At 46.5% G+C, this 20316-nt stretch overlaps 1 pseudogene; it reads left to right on the top strand.

The window, feature by feature from the left end:
• Positions 1-1291: 1291 nt before the first annotated feature.
• On the top strand, positions 1292-19030 carry LOC124696816 (annotated as a pseudogene).
• The last annotated feature ends 1286 nt before the right edge of the window (positions 19031-20316 follow it).

The following is a 20316-nucleotide window of genomic DNA, read 5'->3' as shown; positions in this document are numbered from 1 at the left end:
TATAGTACAAAACATAAACACCTGAAGGCAACAAGAAATAAACGTCCGGAGACAACATTAAGTAAAGCATGACATACATGGCATAGGCAAATAAAACCAAACTTGTGACCCCCTTTTCAACAGACTTGAGAAAAGGTAATGAGTCAAAGGGGGTCCCGATAAAACCTCCCACAAGTGATTCGTGCGCTCAGCCTTAGAACATATAACAAGAACTCGGGTTCTAGGGGACACAAGCGAGACAAAAATCCGATGCTTCCGAAAAGGGGCCCACCGATGCCACTGCATTAATTATTATCCCTTAGCAATTTTAGTTGTTGCAACTTATCGACAACATTAACCAAAAGTGTATCATGTGTCAACTTCCCAACATATTTTGAACATATCGAGATAACAACAAGACCTTAAACTCCAGCGCTATGACTCACAAAGCTTGACAAGCAACAAACAACAGGTAATAGGTAGCGGAGGGGTAACACGGCTCATATAGGATAACAGGTGGAATATGACACATGACACAACAGACGGGCGGAGGGGTAACACGACTCATATAGGGTAACAACGAATCTCAACCGGTATCAAACGGGCGGGAGACGATCCCTGTTGGGAAGGATTTTGCCTAAAACCACAACAATGACTTGTTGTACAAAACACCACATTTTGGTGCAATGAGTTGCATAGAACATAAAATAAGTGATTAACAGCAATAACCTACCATTAGGTGGTCGGGCCCACTGTGAGTAGCAATGTAGCGTCCACAGTAGCCGTTGGTGTTCTTTGACCGAGCCACCTCAACGCAGTCGTGCACCCGTCTCTAATGGGAGAATTGCCATGTAGGCGAAACTCGACGAGTAGGTTGGAGAGCCTCCATATGGAGGGCGGGACCATGCCGAACAGGGAGTTGCCAGCAAGGTCGGGCTCCGAGAGCAGTGGCGCGTTGATGACCCCGAGCGAGGAGTACGTGCGACAGCCTATGTGTGGTCTTTTGTGTTCACTCGTGTTTGTGTTCTATGTAACTCATTACACCAAAATGTGGTGTTTTGTGCAACAACAAACCATTGTTGTGGTTTTGTGCAACAACAAAGAGATCGCGAACGGGATTTGCAGGCTGACCGAACGATGGAGATCGTGCGGCTCGCGGTGTGACCACGCGTCCACGCCAGAAGCTCCGTTTGTGGTCAGTCAGCCAAGAGTAAACTCCTCCCAAGTCCCAACCCAACCCCTACCTCTAGAATTTCCGTTTCCCCCTCCGATCGCACCTGAAATTTCAAATTCCCGCACTTCGCCATCCTCCATGGACGCCGACGAGATCGACTCCCCCGCTTCCGCTTCCGCCTTCGGCTCCCTCTCCGGCTTCCTCTCCGAGCTCGCCGCCCTCTACCGCCGCTCGTCGTCATCCTCCTCCTCCGCCACATTCCCGCCCTTGTCCCTCCCATCCCTCACCCTCCTCTCCTCCGCGGCCGTCTCCGCCTCCCTCTTCCCCCGCCTCGCCGCCGCCGGCATCCCCGCCCCCTCCCTCCTTGCGCCCCTCACCTCCTCCTTCTCCGTCCACCCCGCCCCCACTGCCGCCGCCTACCTCTGCCTCCTGCTAGCCCCGCTTCCCCTTGAAAGAACATCTCTCATATTATGTTTTGAGTGTTTGATGTCAATGTATGTGATACACTAATGTTTGTTAAAGTGGTACAGGGATTACATAGATATTTATTCATGTGTGTTGGATTTGATCGTCATCAGAAAAAGTTGGCCAGGCCGGATAATCCGGGCCGGATATTATTGAAATATCCGGCCCCCTGATTTTGACTAAGTCTCTGAGGAAAAGCAGCGCAGTAGAGGGGCCGGATTTTTGCCCGGATATTGTCCCGGTATTGTACCAGGGCCGGAATATCCGGGCCGAATATTTTGGAAATATCCGGCCCCCTCGAAAACGGGTAAGGACCTGAAGAAAAGTGGCTCTGGCATAGGGCCGGACATTTGACCGGACAATGTCATGGTTTTGTACCTGCGGCCGGATCATCCGGGGGGGCGGATTATCCGGCCCCAACTTAGGCCGGATTATCCGGCCCCCCGGAAGGCTCAACGGTTGGATTTTGGGGAGGGGTATTTATACCCCCTTCTTCTTCCTTACCTCTTTGCTCAATCATTGCTCAAGAATTCTGCCAAGCTACACCACCATTAGAGCCACCTCAAGAAACACAAGATTTGCAAGATCTCCTTCCTCCCCCAACCAAAGCTCTTGATCTTTGGGGATTCGAAGGAGAAGCCACCGATCTACATCCTCACCGAAGCGTTCTTCATTTCCCCTCACTTGTTTGAGGGATCTCATGCTAGTGTTCCTATTTGGTCCCCTAGTTGATTTGTTGTTGATGTGTTGTTGTTGATTGTTGTATTGTTACGATTTGGGAGCCTCCAATTTAGTTGTGGATGTGTGCCCCAAGAACCTTGTAAAGGCCCGGTTTCCGCCTCGAGGAAATCCCTTAGTGGAAGTGGGCTAGGCCTTCGTGGCGTTGCTCACGGGAGATCCGAGTGAAGCCTTCGTGGCTGTTGGTTTGGCTTGCATAGCAACCACACTCCTCCAAACGTAGACGTACCTTCTTGCAAAGGAAGGGAACTACGGGAATCATCTCCGTGTCAACGCGTGCTACACTCTCGGTTACCTCTATCCCACTCTATCTCCTATATATTGCATAGCTATATCTTGCTTAGTTGATAACCTTGTCATATAGGTAAATTCACTTAGTTGCATATCTAGAGAATTTACCTTTGTGTCAAACCTAAATTGAAAAAGAACTAAAAATTGGGTAGCACCTATTCACCCCCCCTCTAGGTGTGGCATACGATCCTTTCAATTGGTATCAGAGCCTCGGCTCTTATTTCGGGCTTAACCGCCTAAGAGTATGCCGGACGATGTGCCTCCGGAAGAGGCCGGTAAGTTGGTCACCATGGAGGACATCAATTCGTTGAGATCCTCCATGGACGCTCAAATGGAAAGCATGAGAAAACTAATTTCCGAGCTTATGACTCCGGTCCCTCCTAAGGCTCCCGTCTTAGAGGTAAAGGACACGGGTGTGTTAGAAGGGGGAGGTGCTTCGGCACCACCCTCCTCTACCAAACCCGTGGAAGGTGATAACTTAAACACTAACAAATCTACCATTGCATCTCCTAGGGATACTAGTGGAGGTGAGAGCTACAATCGAGTAGCTCCATCTTTTCTATCTCCCGATATACCGGTCCCCCATCCTCATTTGAACATTCGGGGCGACCCACCTAAGTTTTCCGTTGAGAATTACGACACTTGGCGATTTGAGTTTCGCTCTCATGTTTGCAGTGCCTCCAATGAACTTTGGAGAATCATCCAGGAAGGATTCAACCCTTACAACCCCGACAAGTTGACTAGAAGAGAAGCGGTTGATAGTCAACTCAACAACACCGCCTTCCACATGATTCAAACTAGTGTGGGGACAAAGGATTTGCCTCGTGTTCGGAACTACACCACCGCCAAGGAAGCTTGGGAAGGTTTGGCCGCTAGTTGCATTGGAAGTGAGAGCACGAGAAGGAACAAGTATAATGCTCTTCGGAATCAAGCCGAAGGATTCATGAGGCTACCGGATGAAGATCATCAAGACATGTATTCAAGACTCCTCATTGTTGCCGATTCCTTCCGGCTTATTGGTGCCACCCACATCAATGACTCTTGGATCAAGGAGAAGTACATTGAATGCATGATGCCATATGTACCCATTGATGTCAAGACCCTTGTTGGGAGAGAATGCTATTCCTCTCTCTCTCTTCTCAAGATGCCGTGCACGAGATGCAAGTCCTCAAGGTGCTCGAGCAAAACTCTCATGATTCTCTCAATCGTGCCATTGGTATGTCAAAAGGGAACAATCTTGCCTTGGTGGTCAACCCCGTAGAAGAAGTGTACCCTCAAGAGCAATATAGGGCATCTTGGAGTATGTCCTATCCGGAAGATTTGGAATGCCACTATCATGATCACATGGCCTTCCATGCAAAGTCGTTTTGGGTTGATCCCTCCAAGGCCAAGGAAGACAACATCAAGAGAAACCACAAGAGTGGGTTCACTAGCTTTGGTCCAAAGACAAGATCATGCTACAATTGTGATGACAAGCGCCACTTCATTGCCGAATGCCCCTATGAGAATAGAGAGCTTCATAATGGAAGGCTCATTCCCAAGGACAAGAGCAAAGAATCAAAGGGCAAATATTCCAAAGCCCCCAACAAGAAGTTCTACAACAACAAGACCAAGAAGGGCAAGAAGACCCCAAGAGTTGTGCTAGTGACTAGGGAAGAATATTCTTCCGATGAAGTTGTAAGCTCTAGTGATGATGAAGAAGGAAGCTCAAAAGAAGTGGCCGCCATTGTCACTACCAACATTCCCTCTTCATCTCTCTTTGAATCCCCCAATGAGAATCCTCATATCAAGAATGCACATTGCTTCATGGCAACGTCCTCCTTGGACACATCTATTGTGCTATCAACTCAAGAAGAATATTCCTCCGGAGATGATGATGGTGATGATGAAGAAGATGCAACCTCTAATGGATTGGTCGCTCTTGCCTCCCTCTCCACTAACTCTTCATCACCAAGTGAATCCCCCAATGAGATCATTCATGTGGAGGAAGAAAGTTGTCTCATGGCCAAATCCTCCGAGGTATCATCTCCTAGCCACTCTATGCCTAACATATCAAGTGATCTAGGGGTTGATGATGCTAGTCTAAAGGTGAAACAAGAAATGCTAGAATTTGATGAATTCATGTTTAACCTACAAGGTATCAACAAAAAGCATGTTTCAAATCTCATGGCTCGTTTAGCTCAACAAAATGATATGCTTGAGAAAAAGGGTCAAATAGAGAGAGAAGACTCTCTTGAAATCCATGCTCTTAAAAATGCCCTTGAGGAAAGTCAAGAAACTATAGCCTCTCTTGAGGAGAGGCTAGAAAATCTTGAAGAGCCTCAAGATGAAATTAACAAGCTCACTAAAGCTAGAGATCATGCTAGGGCTAAGACTAAATTGCTTAAAAAGGAAAAGGCCCAATTTGGTGTTGATCATGAGAAACTTGTGAAGGATCTAGATGAACTAGACAAAGCTCACAAAGCTTTGAAGAGTGAATACTCTCTCCTATCCAAGTCAAATGAGCAACTTCAAATTAGGCTTGCTTCATATGATGTGCCTAGTTCCTCTACTCCTTCTTGTGATCATGCAAATATTATTGAGGAAAATGCTAGGTTGAAGGATGAACTTGCTAAGGCCTCCTCTCCCCAAAATAAACTTTCTTTGGATGATCTTTTGAGTAAGCAAAGATCAAACAATGGGAAGGAGGGCCTAGGTTACAATGCCAAGGCGAAGAAGGCAAACAAGCAAAAGGCCAAGCCCGCACAAGAGAAGAAGAAAGCTATCACCAATGGTGAAGCCCCTAAGGGCAACACCATTAGTGATGATAATGCGGGAAATGCTAACCCGCACTATGTTCTATTTAGAGATTATTATGGTGATGTGTATGCGAAATATGTTGGCCCATATGATGGTTATGTTGCTTGGTCTATTTGGGTCCCAAAGACCCTTGTTGCTAACAAAAGAGGACACATTGAGAAATGGGTACCTAAATCCAAGAATTGATATCATGTAGGACTATGCCGCCGGAGGTTCAAAATGGGTACTTGATAGTGGATGTACAAGTCATATGACCGGCGGCAAGAACCTCGTCAAGGAGTTGAGGCCCAACATAAACAATATCACCGTCTCCTTTGGCGATAATTCTACATCCGAGGTATTGGGTTTTGGCAAGGTTGTGGTTGCACACAACATAACACTTGTGGATGTCATGCTTGTCAAAACCCTTGGTTACAATTTGCTTTCCTTTTCCGCCCTTGGCAAGATGGGTTTCGCCGTCTTTATTGATAATGATATTGTGGTCCTCTTGTGGAGCAAGACTCTAAAAGTCGCTTTCATTGGGTATCGCGAACATAACTTGTATGTGGTGGACTTTTCGGGGACCACCACTTCAAGTGCGATGTGCCTATTCGGAAAGGCGGATGTGGGTTGGTTGTGGCATCGCCGCCTAGCCCATGTCAACATGAGAACTTTGCAAAGTCTTCACAAGGGGAACCATATTGTGGGACTAATGGAAAATGTTTCTTTTGCCAAAGATCGTGTTTGTAGGGCTTGTGTTGAAGGCAAAATGCATGACTCTCCGCATCCAAGCAAGACTATCATCTCTTCCAAGAGGATCTTGGAGCTCCTTCATGTGGATCTCTTTGGTCCCGTTACTCATGCAAGTCTTGGTGCGAAGAAACATTGCTTGGTGATTGTTGATGATTACTCAAGATACACTTGGGTCTACTTTCTCAAGACGAAAGATGAGACTCAACAAATATTCATTGAATTTGCCACCGAAGTGCAACGCCAACACAACCTCCTCATTATGGCAATAAGAAGTGACAACGGCTCCGAGTTCAAGAACTACACACTCAATGATTTTCTTAGTGATGAGGGGATTCGTCATCAATATTCCGCTGCTTACACCCCTCAACAAAATGGTGTTGCGGAGAGGAAGAACCGGGCTCTTATGGATATGGCAAGATCTATGATGGCGGAGCATAAATCCCGCTATAACTTTTGGGCCGAAGCCATCTCCACCACTTGCCACTCTTCTAACCGGCTCTACCTCCGCAAGGGATTGAACAAGACTCCATATGAAATACTCACCGGCAACAAGCCTAATATCTCATACTTCAAGGTGTTCGGTTGTAAGTGTTTCTACAAAATCAAAGGAGTTCGTTTGTCTAAATTTGCTCCTAAAGCTTTGGAGGGTATATTTGTTGGTTATGGTGCCGAATCTCACACTTATAGAGTCTTTGATATAGCCTCCGGGATTATCATTGAATCTTGTAGTGTGAGGTTCGAAGAAAATGATAGCTCCCAAGTGGGGCAAGTTGATGTATGTGCAGGTGATGAAATACCTCAAGATGCCATAGTAAGAATGGGTGTGGGATTTTTCCGCCCCATTGAGGGACACGGTGTGGCGTCTCGGGAAGAACTATGCTCTACCACGGTGGAGCCCTCATCCTCTCAACATCAACAAACCCCATCTATTGAAGCTAATGATGCACCAACCCAAGAACAAGAAGAAAACCCTCCCTCTCATGTACAAGATCAAGGACAAGATCAACCAAGGATTCATGATGGCTCCGATGAGTATCCATTTGATGTTTGCACTTCACCAAATATTGTCCAAGATCAAGCACATGAGGTTGAGCATTCTCAAGAAATTGAGGAAGCTCCAATTGAAGGTCAAGACGGGGACCCAAATGATCAAGTTGATCAAGTGACACCTCCAAGGCCCAAAAGAACCAAGGAGGAGATCGAGGCCCGTCGTTTAGCAAGAAGAGATAGGACCCTTGAAATTCGTGGACACACTCATGACAAGGTCCTTGGTGATGTTCGAGCAAAGGTCTCCACAAGAAGGCAATTGGCTAACTTTAGCAATCATCATGCTTATATCTCCGTTGTGGAACCCAAGAAAGTATTTGAAGCCCTTGAAGATTCGGATTGGGTGGAAGCCATGCATGAGGAACTTAACAACTTCAAGCGCAACAAAGTGTGGACCTTAGTAGAGAAGCCAAAGGAGTGCCGCAATGTTATAGGCACTAAGTGGATATTCAAGAACAAGCAAGATGAGTTTGGAAATATTGTGAGGAACAAGGCAAGATTGGTGGCTCAAGGTTTCTCTCAAGTTGAAGGAATTGACTTTGGAGAGACCTATGCTCCCGTGGCTCGTCTTGAGTCCATCCGTATCCTTCTTGCTTATGCATCGCATCATAACTTTAAGTTGCAACAAATGGATGTTAAAAGTGCATTTCTTAATGGTCCTTTGCATGAAGAGGTTTATGTTAAGCAACCCCCGGGGTTTGAGGATCTCAACTTTCCTAACCATGTCTACAAGCTTGATAAAGCACTTTATGGTCTCAAACAAGCTCCTATAGCTTGGTACGAGCACCTTAAAGAATTGTTGGTAGACCATGGGTTTGATGTTGGGCTAATCGATCCCACTCTTTTTACTAAGAGGGTTAATGGGGAGCTTTTCGTTTGCCAATTATATGTTGATGATATTATCTTTGGATCTACTAACAAAGCTTTCAATGATGAATTTTCAAAGCTTATGACCGATAGGTTTGAGATGTCTATGATGGGAGAGATGAAGTTCTTCCTTGGTTTTGAGATCAAGCAATTGAGAGAAGGAACCTTCATCAATCAAGCAAAATATCTCCAAGACATGCTCAAGAGGTTCAAGATGACCGAGTTGAAGGGTGTGGCCACTCCTATGGTTACCAAATGTCATCTTGCACTAGATCCCAATGGTAAAGAGGTGGATCAAAAGGTATATCGCTCCATGATTGGATCCTTGCTTTACCTTTGTGCATCTAGACCAGACATAGTGTTGAGTGTTGGTGTGTGTGCAAGGTATCAAGCTTCTCCTAAGGAGAGCCACATGATGGCTCTCAAAAGAATCTTTAGATATTTGGTTGATACCCCAAGATATGGTATTTGGTACCCCAAAGGCTCAAGCTTTATTCTCAATGGATATACCGATGCGGATTGGGCGGGTGACAAGGATGATAGGAAATCAACTTCCGGGGCTTGCCAATTCCTTGGTAGGTCCTTGGTGTGTTGGTCTTCTAAGAAGCAAAATTGCATATCTCTCTCCACCGCCGAAGCCGAATATGTTGCCGCCGCAAGTGGATGCACTCAATTGTTATGGATGAGGCAAACTTTAAAGGAATACGGTGTCATTTGTGACAAAGTGCCTCTATTATGTGACAATGAAAGTGCTATCAAGATTGCCTATAATCCGGTGCAACATTCAAGAACGAAGCATATTGAGATCCGGAATCACTTCATTAGGGATCATGTTGCCCGTGGTGATATTGAGCTCATCTATGTTCCTACCAAAGATCAACTTGCCGATATATTCACGAAGCCTCTTGATGAAGCAAGGTTCTCTTATTTGAGGAATGAGCTAAATATCATAGATTCAAGGAGTATAGCTTGACCATCTTGCAAACACACCTTTGTCTCAAAACTTTATTTGGTTTAGATGTGGGCATGGAAATAGGGGGAGTGCGGTTTAAACTATTGAGCTATCCCTCCCACCAAAATGCCAACATTAAAAGAAATCATTCTCTTTATATCATATAATGATATGTGAGCTTCAATGATGAGTAGTGGTTTTGGGCCCAAGATATATCTTCGCGGTGCCATGCCATAACACTCATATATGGTGGCCTAGGCCACCACACTCTTCTTTGTGAAGAGTTGGAGTTATTTGGGTCTTATCGCCTTTTATTTGACAACTCCATGTTCTTATGGGAAATCACTCTAGTTTGGCCTTATTTGCTCATATCTTGCAAACTTGAGTGATCATGTACCATTAACAGTTTGTATATTCTACAACCTAAGCCTACTCTCTCCCATAAGCCATTTCCATCTTGCTCATTTGTCATGTTTGGTAAAAACTTGGAGTTTGAGGTGTTTCGGTCGGATGATCTAGGTTGCTCCATCTTATTGGTAAATTTGCACATTATATGTGACGTGATACTTTATTACTTCACACATGAGTCTTGCAAATAACCAACGAAAGATGGGACGGATTCCCCGTGATTCTGGAATTTTTCAGAACCCCGGATTATCCGGCCCCAGGAGACACCGGATTATCCGGCCCGGCCGGATTATCCGCCTTAAACTAGGGCCGGATTATCCGGCCTGGGTAGACCTTGAAAGGGTTGAGGACGAGGCCGCGGGGGGGGGGGGCAAACGGTTCACACCACCCCCACGCGCCCCTCTCTCCTCTTTCTCCTCTCAAGATCGCCGGACCTCCTCCTCCTCGCCGGAGACGCTCCGTCCGCCCCTCTCGGAGTTCTTGGGTGGATCGGGTGCATCTCCTCCCTAGCTACCTTCTCCTCCAAGCGGTTTCCACAATGGATGTGGGTATGATTCACAATCTCTAACCCTAGATGTTGTGTTTTATATGTGCTCTTTTCTTGGTGGAATTGGTGTCTAGTTGTTCCAAATCTTTTGTAATGTACTCCTCTTGCATGCTATGAAGCCGATCTAGTCTTAGACAAGCTTTTGATTGGAAAACTGCAAATCTCGCAGGGCCGGATTATCCGCCCCCCGAGCTGGCCGGATTATCCGGCCGGGCCGGATTATCCGCCCCCGTGGGACACCGGATTATCCGGCCTGGAGCTTCATCGCTGCTGCAGTTTGGCTTCAATCTATCATGTCTAGATTTGCACCGACTTATAGCATGTTTCTCGAGTATATTACTGCATCTTACATGACTTATGAGCATTACCTTTCCTTTGCTACCCGCCTTTGCTTCTCACAGTGTGGTGCTTCTCGGGGTGGTCGGAGACGCTCAAGGCATGATCGATCTAGTGATGAGTTTGCCTCCAATGCACCTCGCAAGTCCGTCACTTCAAGGCGGAAGAACAAGGAAGTGAGGGAGAACTACAAGGCCATGGACTCAGTTTCTTACTCCGCTATCCGCTTGAAGAACTGGTATGATGATGTCCCAAGGGATGAAGACATAGCGGGCAGGAGATACTGGTGCACTGAGCAGGAGTTCATCTACAAGGACATCTATGAGCCCATGAAGAATCTGAGACCCATGCAAGCTATCAATGTGGACATTCTGGCAATCAACGATCACTTTGAAGACGCCATCTGGGTAGCTGGAAGGATGGGCTTGCTTGACATCATGAAGATTCAATGTGACTATAGCCCAGATTTGGTGAAGCAGTTCTTTGCCACTTTGGCAATCAAGAAAGATGAGGATCGCACCATGGAATGGATGACTGGCTCCACTCACTGCAGTGCCACTCTGCGCCAGTTTGCTAGTTATCTTGGAGTTCCTATTGATGGGGGTTGTCGCCTTCATGGACAACAACAGACAGATAAGAATGCTCTGGTGCATCTCTATACCTCAGCGGGAAAAATTGGTCAAGCTAAGGGGCTGCTTCCCATATACAGTCAGTTGCTTCGGTTCTTTCGGGCAACCATTTGCCCAAGTGGTGGTAACAATGATGCTCTCCGGGGAACCCTTGTGGACCTTATGCACCTCAGCTATAAGTGTGCTCGTGATGTGAATGAAGAACGGGAATACACTCTTGATGTCATGGACTTTATCTTCCATGAGATCCATGATTCCATGGTTTCCCGGACTACCATACCCTATGCACCCTACATTCAGCTTCTCATCAACAACTCTGTGGCTGTGTGTGATGAAGACTTGAGTGGGTATCCTTTGGTGAAGCACCATGTCAAGAAGGCCTACAAGCTTAAGCCAGTCTCTTCAGCCGTACCTGCTCCTGACACTTTCATGCGTGATGCTCGTTCTAGTGGCTTTGCTCCTGCTCGTCATCCTGATGTCCCGGCTATGAGGAAGCAAGTGAGCCGGCTTAGTTGGTTTCAGCGTCACATCCTGTGCATGAACATTGAGATACATAAGGAAAACTATGCTGCTAGCCGAGAGCGTTCGAGATTAAGCACACTCGAGCGGTTATTCTTCACAAGCTCGGTGGTGATCAAGGACCCCCGCCTCAGCCTCCGACTCACCAGGGTTACGAGTGGATGGCACTCGCACGAGTTCCATGGAGTGATCTTGATGATTGCCTTCAAAGGACCAACACCTCTCGCCGCTCCCGGATGCACCCGACACCGATGAGGATGAAGAGGAAGCGGCGGACGAGTCCGATGATGATTATGCCTCCGAGTGATTCCCATGGGACGAGTAGCATCGCGCTTGTCCCTTTTTGGCGTTTCGATGCCAAAGGGGGAGAAGTGTTCTATTAGGAACTATCTCGGGGATTTGCATGGTTTGGGCACAAGCATATGCGTTTACCATTCCTTTATTGCTTGTGTTCCCTCGTATTTGCACTATTTGCTTTGGTTGTGTCCCGTTTAAAACTATGTGCTATGTGGTGTGAGACATTGTTAAGTGTGAGACATTGTTATGGTTTTCGGATTTCTATATGTTGAGATCAAGGATGCTATATTATGTGTGATGCTATATCTCCGTATCTTATATCTACACATGGGTATGATCTCTTGCATCATATCTCAACTTCATATTTGTATATGTCTCGTGTTAGAGCTCATGATGGATACATCTAGTGTTGAGGCACCTCAATCCTATGTGTTGTGTATTTGTATTCAAATGCAAATTACTTATATGCACACATGTAGGGGGAGTGCCTCTATGTCTTTGCCATCATGTTTGTCTCTATAGTTATTCTCTTGCAAATCCGTATATTGTCATCAAACACCAAAAAGGGGGAGATTGAAAGAACATCTCTCATATTATGTTTTGAGTGTTTGATGTCAATGTATGTGATACACTAATGTTTGTTAAAGTGGTACAGGGATTACATAGATATTTATTCATGTGTGTTGGATTTGATCGTCATCAGAAAAAGTTGGCCAGGCCGGATAATCCGGGCCGGATATTGTTGAAATATCCGGCCCCCTGATTTTGGCTAAGTCTCTGAGAAAAAGCAGCGCAGTAAAGGGGCCGGATTTTTGCCCGGATATTGTCCCGGTATTGTACCAGGGCCGGAATATCCGGGCCGGATATTTTGGAAATATCCGGGCCCCTCGAAAACGGCTAAGGACCTGAAGAAAAGTGGCTCTGGCATAGGGCCGGACATTTGACCGGACAATGTCATGGTTTTGTACCTGCGGCCGGATTATCCGGGGGGAGGGGGGGCGGATTATCCGGCCCCAACTTAGGCCGGATTATCCGGCCCCCCGGAAGGCTCAACGGTTGGATTTTGGGGAGGGGTATTTATACCCCTCTTCTTCTTCCTTACCTCTTTGCTCAATCATTGCTCAAGAATTCTGCCAAGCTACACCACCATTAGAGCCACCTCAAGAAACACAAGATTTGCAAGATCTCCTTCCTCCCCCAACCAAAGCTCTTGATCTTTGGGGATTCGAAGGAGAAGCCACCGATCTACATCCTCACCGAAGCGTTCTTCATTTCCCCTCACTTGTTTGAGGGATCTCATGCTAGTGTTCCTATTTGGTCCCCTAGTTGATTTGTTGTTGATGTGTTGTTGTTGATTGTTGTATTGTTACAGATTTGGGAGCCTCCAATTCAGTCGTGGATGTGTGCCCCAAGAACCTTGTAAAGGCCCGGTTTCCGCCTCGAGGAAATCCCTTAGTGGAAGTGGGCTAGGCCTTCGTGGCGTTGCTCACAGGAGATCTGAGTGAAGCCTTCGTGGTTGTTGGTTTGGCTTGCGTAGCAACCACACTCCTCCAAACGTAGACGTACCTTCTTGCAAAGGAAGGGAACTACGGGAATCATCTCCGTGTCAACGCGTGCTACACTCTCGGTTACCTCTATCTCACTCTATCTCCTATATATTGCATAGCTATATCTTGCTTAGTTGATAACCTTGTCATATAGGTAAATTCACTTAGTTGCATATCTAGAGAATTTACCTTTGTGTCAAACCTAAATTGAAAAAGAACTAAAAATTGGGTAGCACCTATTCAACCCCCCCCTCTAGGTGCGGCATACGATCCTTTCACCCCTTCCTCTCCTCTTCTCCCCGCTGCCCTTCCTCTCCTTCCTCCTCGCCCTGCGCAAGGCGGTTTCCTCCACCGCCGACACCCAAAACCTTAACTCCAGCTTCGACCACGGCAACCCCCGCAAGCGCACGAACCAGCGCCAGTAGGCGGCCCCGCGGCCCCCCGTCTTTCCTCCCCGAGGCTCTCCCCCTGCTCGCCGATGCTGCAGGGCGGCTGCCTCTCGGGGAGCACCCGGATGCGCGGAGATCGCTCATCGACACCGCCACTGAACTCGCGGCCTTCAACGTCATTGCCGCCATCCTTGGATCCAACTGCCACGCTGAGGCATTACAGGATGTGATACGTGCGCTCGCCCAGTGGTGCTCTCGGGTGCGAAATCGGCTGCACGAGCAGCTCCAGTGGAGTTCTTGGTTACGAAGGTTGTTGTCGCACCCCGTTGCCGCCGGTGAGGATCGAGGCGTGAGGTCGATACAATGGTGGCTTGTGGTAGCCACCGGACCTGAGGAAGAAGAAGATCTAGAGAGAATAGTATAGTACAGACACAGGAAGATCTTGTGGTTGTTTGTTCGTTTCTGTTCCATGCCTCCCTGAGAAGGTTGTTCGTGCTTTCCTCTGTAGACTCCACACTGAGCCCGCTCATGTCCAGTGGGCCCAAAGCCCATGTGCTCCCTGGCCCAATACATGGCCATGTACGGGTGTTACAGTTGTGCAACTGGGTTCATCTAAAAAAAAAGTTGTGCCACCGGGTGGGGAGGAAGGGGTCAGGAAAGTGGTGGGATACCTGCGGCGGTTGTTGGCGGCCAATGCCTCAGAGAAGTCGGAGGCGAGAGGGCTGGCGGTTGAGGCGATAGCCGAGGTGGTGCAGGCAATGGAGCCACATCAAAGGGAGGGCTTCACTGCTTATGCCGTGACGATGGCGAAGGGGAAGACAAAAGGACGGCTGTTTGCTGTGGATATGGTCCTGGCTATGCTGCGGGTGCTGCTGCCATCGGAAATGGATGAGTCTAGTCTGGGAGAGGGCTCTTGGGGGCTCAAGTGTGTCCGGGTGTTGGTAGAGAGGTGTTCGGATATCGTTGGAGGGGTCCGGGCTCGGGCCCTGACGAATGCAGCCCAAGCGCTTGACGTTTTGTATGAGAGAGTTGTGGAGTACGATCGGTTGCAGGAGCTGATGACGACCGGGAACATGGATCTTGGAGAGCTGCTGAGGCGACGGTGCATCGATGATAAGGCTGCTGTGAGGAAGGCTGCACTTGTGCTCATCACCAAGGCAATTGGTTTGATTGGCAGGCCTGTCGACGAGTCGCTACTTAGTGCAATGGGGGCTGCGTGCTCTGATCCGCTAGTCAGCATTCGGAAGGCGGCTCTTGCTGCCATCTCAGAGGTGTCCGGAAATTCCCTGACGAGAGAGTCACAAAAGAGTGGCTTCAAGCTGTGCCACCTCTGGTGATCGACAGCGAGACCAGTATCCAAGAGGAATGCGAGAACTTGTTTCTTGAACTGGTTCTGAACAGGGTCTGCCAATCTTCCAATCTGAACCTGGATGATGACTCGGTCAACTTGGAGGAGATTTTCCCGGAAGGGACACTGGATTTGCTGAAAATCATATGCGATGGAGAGGTTGCTCCATGCATAAAAAGGATATGTGCAAGCCTTGGGAAGAAGAAAAAGCTGAGACCACTGCTTGCTAGTTCTCTCCAGAATATCATAACAGTATCTGAAATTCTGAAGCCTTATGGTTGAGAAATTCTATGCCAATTGAGAAATGGACTGCACCGGCCGGGGCTTGGTGGCTTCTTTATGAGGTCTCATCATTTGCACCTAAATCAGTTAAGTGGAAGTTCCTCTCTCACCACTGGAAACTCCTTGATAATGTTGGCCAAGAAGGCACAGGCAAAACTTCTTCTGAAGGGGATCCAAATTATGTGCTCTGGGCTTTGGATCGTGTTTCACTCCTGCAAACTATCTCAAATGTCTCCATGGATCTACCTGTGGAGCCTGCAAGAGAACTGGCACGCAGCCTTCTCATGCGGATTGAGAATTTTGATATGAACCTGAGTGAGGTAAGAATTTAACAAATCAATGTAAAATTTAACTCTGGTACCAATAAACTTGTCACGTGACAGTGGAATCTTACGCGCAGTTTTATCAGGGGCTATGGGGCCAATTTGTAATTAAGTTCTAAAAAAGCACCAAGATCACAGTTAAATCCACTGAAATTCAGGCATTGATCTACTAGATACCATTACAATGTATGCTAGCTCTGTTGCTCACTCCATTGGGACTGGGAGTGTATACCGAGAGTTCTTGTAAACTACTGCATTTGACAAAGCCTTGAATATAGGTAAACATGTTATAGTTATTTAACATACAGATCTGTCGACCCATGGAGTTATAGGTAAACACCTAAGTATACTAAAAGTATGCTCTGAATTTTCTGAAAGGGATATCCTTCCAACCTTACCTCTGGCAATTACCAGTCACAAAATGGTCCTGTAAAACTCACCTGTTGCGGGTTTGGACTTGAATAACAAGATTATGTAATATCTGGGTGTTGCTTTGATTATTTTTAGTATATCTAGTATTCCTCTCACCAAAGTTCTGCAAACAAATGTTCCTCGTGCATTGGTGTTATCTTTTTCATGACAGATTTTGTGTTGTTGAGTAAATGCATATCATTGTTCTGTACCAACATCACTCTTAATAGAAGTAAGACTTATCCATATCTTGACGGTAATGTCTTATCTACTTGCACATACAGGTCGATGCCCATGTAAAATCACTGAAAACTTTATGTAAACGGAAAGCAAGTACAACCAAGGAAGGTGATAAACTAATAACGGACTGGGTCCAGCAACTTATAGATAAAGCAGTTGCTAGTCTGGACAGCTACATAAAAGGAACATCACAAGATTCCAAGGGTTGTAACTTCTTTACACCTCCGACTGGCAAACTTAAGGGAAGAAAAGGCGCATCCACATCAAAAGCGATGTCAGAAGCTGTTATTGCTGTCTTCACCGTTGGATCACTGATCCTAGTTGGCCCCGATGCAAGTGTGGAAGGCATCATCCCTTTGCTGCACGCAATTATAACCTCTGGAAACTCTGAGCCAAGGCCAAAAAACCTTGCTGGTGGAGATGTTTCTTTCAAAGAGCTAGCTCCATCTTTGTATATCCAGTCGTGGGACACAATGGCAAAACTATGCCTTGTAGATGAAAAACTAGCAAAATGCTATATTCCACTTTTTGTTCAGGTGCGTAACCTCCAATCACTATAAACCTCATGATTTCTCTTAACATAAAAACACTGGATGTTGCTTGTGTAAATCAGGAGCTTGAGCGCAGTGATTTGGCTACCCTTCGGTATAACATCATGATTGCCATGGCTGACTTTTATGTCCTCTATACCGCACTAGTTGACTGGTGAGCTTATATCTCTCAATGACCATATAACCACTGATACTCATAGAATTACCCTTCCGGAATTCTGCTACGGTGTTTCTTTCCAGCAGATATGCATGTTCCCATATATTAGGAGGTTGCGTGTACAGTCACATGTTGTACATCAGATATTATTAGTGTTCACAGTTTGAGAATTTCAGAGATATCTATATTTACATAACGAAGCATGGTACGGAGTACTATTATTTTCCTTTCCCTTTTTCTTTGGCTTGGCCATTTTCCAAGTTAAATAGTTCCAGTGAGTGATCCAATATGAGCTCAGTTAACTCGAGCTTTAGTTAGATGGTACTGGAACAGGAGCTGCAACTATTGCTGGTGATTGATATATACCAATAGCAGTTCTTTACATTCTATTTTCGCTTGTTTATTTTTGATCATCTTATCAGCTATACTGCATATGATTTTTTTATTCAAATAGTTAATTATTATATTTGCACTTGTAAGCTTTCACTAATTTTTGTTTTGTTTTTACAGTTATATGTCAAAAATAACAAAATCACTGTGTGATCCCTGTGAAGTGGTACGGAGACAAACATTTGTCTTACTCGCGAAGTTGCTGCAGGTGCTTATCATTCTTTCAGTCCATTTAAATGTTCAGGCGCTGGTTTATTTATTGAACCTATTCCTTTCATCCAGAGGGACTATGTAAAATGGAGAGGAGTGCTTTTCCTTCGGTTTCTGCCATCTTTAGTCGATGATTCAGAGAAGATAAGGCATTTGTCTGACTACCTCTTCGGGAGCATCTTAAAAGGTTTTTATACACTTGATATTCTATACCATTTTTGAAGTCACTGCCTAACATGAACATAAATGTTGTTGCAGCTAAAGCGCCACTTCTTGCATATAACAGTTTCATAGAATCTATGTACGTCCTAAACAATTATACAGGGCATGGTGGATTTAGCGAGTATCAAAGTTCACAAGGTTTTCAAGGTTCTGACAGAGGATCAACCCTTTTTGCGATACGGTAAATATATGGATGATGTTTTACTTTGCATAAATCATGTTCACCTTTAGCTGACATTTATTTTGAGCAATTTTTGTTGCAGAGGAACTGACGAAAGATCAAGGTCAAAAAGAATGCACATATATGTGTCCTTGTTGAAACAGATGGCCCCAGAGCACCTTCTAGCTACATCAGCTAAGTTATGTGCCGAGATCTTAGCGGGTGTCTGTGATGGCTTGCTTAGTGTTGATGATGCAGCTGGAAGGGCTGTATTTCAGGTATGTACCTGTATATCGTCGCAAATTACATGGCAATGGATAGTTACTACATAATTTTCTGTATTTAGTTGCTGCTTTTCGAAACATAATTGTGATGACGTGGTTTTCTTTCCTATAGGATGCTCTGCAAATACTGGCTTGCAAGGAGATGCGCATCCAGCCAAGCATCTGCACAGACAACTCCGAGATGGACGACGAAGGCGGAGACAGCGGGACTACCAGCGCCCTGAACGCGGCCAAAGGGAAGGCGGTGACCCAGGTGGTGAAGAAGAACCTGATCCAGATTGCGATCCCGATATTCATCGAGCTGAAGCGTCTGCTGGAGAGCAAGAACAGCCCCCTCACTGGGTGTCTGATGGAGTGTCTGCGCGCCCTGCTCAAGGACTACAAGAACGAGATTGACGAGATACTTGTGGCAGACAAACAGCTCCAAAAGGAGCTCCTCTATGACATGCACAAGTTCGAGGCTGGGAAGGGGAAGTCATCCAAGGAAGCAGCAGAGGCTGGCCCCAGTGGGAGCTCCCCGGGTCCAGGGCAGGGCGATGTGGCCACGAAGGCCATGGTGCGGTCAGTCCTCAAGGAGATGAACCGTAATTTGTCGACACCGCCGCTACACTCGATGAGCGTGCCCAAAGTGAAGTCAGTGCTTGGCATTGGAGGGTTCAGTGTCTCGCGCCATCCGACTGCTGTTCTGGAGTCAGTGAGGCGTCTTGAGCCGTTTGGATCAGATGATGAGAATTAACATATGCTCACCTGATTTTGAGTCCAACTTGGGTTGGTTGTTCTGATGGTTGAGTTTGGTAATTGTTCCTGATGGTGAGGGACTAATTTCACTAGCTCATTTTCTCAAGTGTATTCTAAAAAATGAGTGTTTTACTGATGGTGGATGTGTGACAGGGTTCCATGTCATTGGCAAGGTGCGCATGGCAGCCATTGACCTTGAGAACGCCGGTCACCTTTTTAAGAATTGCAATGCTGCTCGCTGCGGTGAGCCAGGCTGCTTCGTGCTGTGGCAGATGACTCCTAAGTTGTGGTATATCGAACTGGCCGTCGGTGGGAGCAAGGTGCATGCTGGCTGCAATGGCAAGCTTGTGTGTCGCCATACCCCGTGGCTCGGCTCCCATGCCGCCAAAGACCCTGTTCGCCCTCTCCGACGAGCACTTCAGGTATATAATTGCAATGTGCAGCCCACGCCTTGTATGCTACTGTCTGTGCCCATAAGCCATGGAAAAAGCTTAATACTTTTACTCATGTTTTGATCAATTTCTTTCTAGGGCCTGGATCCATTGACTGCAGCAAACATTTTGCCGCGTGTGTTTTAACATGATGGGAGACGTGCGAAGGCGCGAGGGCTGCAGATGATGGAGCCCTCGCTGCGTTCAGTTTGCAGGCGGCAAACCGGACGGTCGGCCGGCATGCATTGGGAGAATGATTAGGACAGGACAAGGGACGAGTCGACGGCGATGCAGCTTACCAACTGACGGACATAGATCATCTGTTCTGTTTCCGATTTACGGGATGTACGGTGGGAGCGTGCGTCAGCAGCCTGCCATGCCGGCAATCTAGCGCTGGTGGCAGCGGGCCGGCACAGGCTGAGAGCGGCGATTTTAAAGGAGCCGGTAGGTGTCACATCTACCGTTCACTCTGTGCTTTGAGATTGGTGAGGCTTTTGACATTTGTCTAATATAAAACTAATAATTGAAACACAAATGAAACTTTTTTGAAACTAAAGTGATACATGGAAAATATTGTGAAACAGTCTGACAAAAAGTGAAACTGATGACATCATTTCTGACGTCACTACGGTTTGTTTCACAAAAATATTAGTGTTTCAGTTATGTTTCAATTAAGTTTTAAATTTGTTTCACAATTTTGTGAAGAAATTGGTCAGCACATGGCTGACGTCATTGCTGACGTCACTCCAGTAGGTACCGGCGCCTATAAAAACGAGTTTTGGGGCACAGGCTCTGCTGGTCAGCTCTTCTCTTCCTGTTTACGCGACTCTGTTCCCTAGTTTGCAAACTACCC

Source organism: Lolium rigidum, chromosome 3 (assembly GCF_022539505.1).
Source record: "Lolium rigidum isolate FL_2022 chromosome 3, APGP_CSIRO_Lrig_0.1, whole genome shotgun sequence".
NCBI classification, from domain to species: Eukaryota; Viridiplantae; Streptophyta; class Magnoliopsida; order Poales; family Poaceae; genus Lolium; species Lolium rigidum.
The sequence above is the reverse complement of the archived record's forward strand: the minus strand, read 5'-3'. Positions and strand labels throughout refer to the sequence as shown.